Here is a 2,871-nt window from a genome sequence, read left to right as displayed (position 1 = left end):
AGGACATAAAACAGAAGACACTAACTTTGGCATAAATAAACAAGAAAATTACTTGCGGTGACGTGAGCAGGGCAGCATGGACTATAAAATTGCAAGAAAGAGTAAACATGGCATGAGGCAGAGTGTGAAAAGATCATGAAACAATGACGCGGCGTAGCTCGGTTGGTAGAGTGGCCGTGTCAGCAACTTGAGGGGTTGCAGGTTCGATTCCTGCTTGTGCCATCCCAGTTACTGCCGTTGTGTCCTTGGGCAAGACACTTCACCCACCTGCTCCCAGTGCCACCCACACTGGTTTAAACATGTAACTTAGATATTGGGTGTCACTATGTAAAGCGCTTTGAGTCACTTGAGAAAAGCGCTATATAAATATAATTCACTTCACTTCACGCCAGAACGACCAACTTAAAAACCAAGTATAAATAATAAGGACATGATTGAAACGGGTGCGTGAATCCCATACGTGAGACAGGTGAATCTAATGAGTCGCCATGGTGACAAAACAAGGGAGTGAAAAAAACAGGAAGCAATGGAGTCTTGAACAAAACAGAACATAACTAAACAAAATATGATCACAAGACATGACGCGCATTGTCACAGAGTGGTGACTAGCTTATGCTGCACTGACGTTGTGAGCTGTTGAGTTACTTTCTCTCCTTGGAACTTGTGAAAGTTTATTCTGAATTATGAATCTTGCCTTTTACCTGGAAAATAAAATTATGTGATCATAAACTGAGAAGTTGGTCCATTTTGACAGCCAATTTAGACACAGTGATGGCAAGACGGACTCGAAAAGACGCTTCGTTACGCTTTTTTTATTGCGATAATTACGAGTGATCCTTCATCTAAAACATTGATAACCAAACAGTCGGCATTGCAGTGAGAGCGAACATTGTGCAGTAAGTGATGTTTTATTATGTTTGCTGGCTCACATGAGGTCTGCTGTGAGTAGTTATCAGTGATGTTGAAGAGAAAAAGTGTTTGTGAAACCAATGTGCCGCCATATTAGCAAAATACGAAAATATTATATTTTATGAAGAATGTGCCCGTTACTACAATACATATATACTTACAGCATGGAAAGGTGTTTGGAATAGAGCGACTCCCATGGGCTCCATTGTAAGCGGGCTTTTGCTCGCATGGATTTGCGAGTTTGAATGCATAAAAAGAAAAAACATGTTGGCTTGTTTTACATAAGGATTGTAAATGATAGGCACAATCCCCCAAAAAGTGCAGTTTTCCTTCAAACAAAGTAATACAGACTGTTTTAAATTGCAGCATTAATACTAATAACAATAATTATTTGAATATTATGATGGTGGGGCGGGAGGGCGGGGTGAGCGAAACCTATTCCAGCTGCACTCGGACATCCTAAACCATGGGCGCTCACACTTTCTCTGCAGGCGAGCCACCCCCCAACCGACCAAGTCGAGGAGATCCACCTCACTCCCACCTACAATCTACATCCATTTATTTATGAAAGAGACATCCCCGCCAACAAGTCAATGGCGTTCAATGACAACACAAGCATGTTCAACACACATAGACTCCTTCCTTCCATGAAGACAAGAACACAAGCTGGCGCACTTGATTCCGACGACCCGCACCGACTGGAACCAGACAGCGGCGCCGACAACGTCCGCACCCCCAAACGGAGCAGAAAAAAAAAAAAAAAAGTCCTCCTTTCTGTCCAACACCACATGAAAGTGGTTGGACCCGGCATCCCACCCGTCCCCAAACACCCCGTCATGAGAGCAGCACACGTGCGCGGCCCCCCAATGCCCGGCAGCAAGCGAGCGACGCCAGCGAGTGCGCGGGCGGGCAGGCAAGCGAGAAAGCGGTCGCTGAGGGCGGGGGAGAAACACATCGGCACCAAAACTCCGCAGCCCGCCAGCCCGCGCGCGCCAGCCCCCCCGAGACTCCCACCCCGCCAGCACAGGCAGGACGAAACAGGTCCCCCACGGCGAAGACTGGAACTGCGCAGTCGGTCCCCAGAGCCCCGACAGCAGGCACGGAGTCCCCAGAAACAAAATGTGCCCCTCCGCGTCCGCCCCGCCAGCGATCCCCCTCCTAAATATGAGCTCGCAGCAGCCAGCGCCACCCCACAAGACCCTCGGGTGCCGAGAATGCCAAACAACTAACGAAAGTGAAGTCCCGGCACGACCGGTGACCGCCCATCCCCATGTCCACTCTTCAATGCCTGGCCTGAGATCGACCGACACACCCCCCGAGATCGACCAGTCGACCGCGACCGACGCAATGGGCACCCCTGCCCTAAACAAATCGCCACCTCATCACAGGGCCAACACAGATCGGTGGAGTCTAGCCCAGTCTTGGAATTGTAAATGCATGCAAAGTCTACTACTTGTTAAATAGACTCAGAAGTGTAATACATTAATATAAACCAAATGTTATATGTAAAAAGAAACAATAATAACAAAAAGAGTAATCCTTCAAGCCGGATTTGAACCAGCGACCTAAGGATTTCAGCATGAGCAACTACAGTCCTCCGCTCTACCAACTGAGCTATCGAAGGTTAGTATCACCTCATACTAACTCTGATTTTTGAGTCACTTTATTATCAAACAATCAAAATTTACTTATATAGCCCTAAATCACAAGTGTCTCAAAGGGCTGCACAAGCCACAACGGCATCCTGGGCTCAGATCCCACATCAGGGCAAGAAAAAACTCAATGGGATGACAATGAGAAACCTTGGAGGGGACTGCAGATGTAATTAGAAATATACCTAAATGAGACCACGTCATTGAAGAATGTTTTACTACCATAAATGTTAGGAATATTGCATACAATTAAACTTCATTTAACCTGCCTGAAACCCTTTGAAACCATCTTGTTTGAATACCCTGTTGT

The 2,871-nt window shown here is 46.7% G+C and overlaps 1 non-coding gene across 1 annotated transcript; it reads right to left on the bottom strand.

Annotated features, from left to right (window-relative positions):
• Window positions 1-2,446: 2,446 nt before the first annotated feature.
• trnay-gua (transfer RNA tyrosine (anticodon GUA)) lies at window positions 2,447-2,533 on the bottom strand. Its single transcript is given in 2 exon segments — window positions 2,447-2,482; window positions 2,497-2,533. It is a non-coding gene; the product is annotated as a tRNA-Tyr (tRNA).
• Window positions 2,534-2,871: the final 338 nt, after the last annotated feature.

This window comes from Nerophis ophidion, unplaced genomic scaffold (genome assembly GCF_033978795.1).
Source record: "Nerophis ophidion isolate RoL-2023_Sa unplaced genomic scaffold, RoL_Noph_v1.0 HiC_scaffold_49, whole genome shotgun sequence".
Classification (NCBI taxonomy): Eukaryota; Metazoa; Chordata; class Actinopteri; order Syngnathiformes; family Syngnathidae; genus Nerophis; species Nerophis ophidion.
The sequence above is the reverse complement of the archived record's forward strand: the minus strand, read 5'-3'. Positions and strand labels throughout refer to the sequence as shown.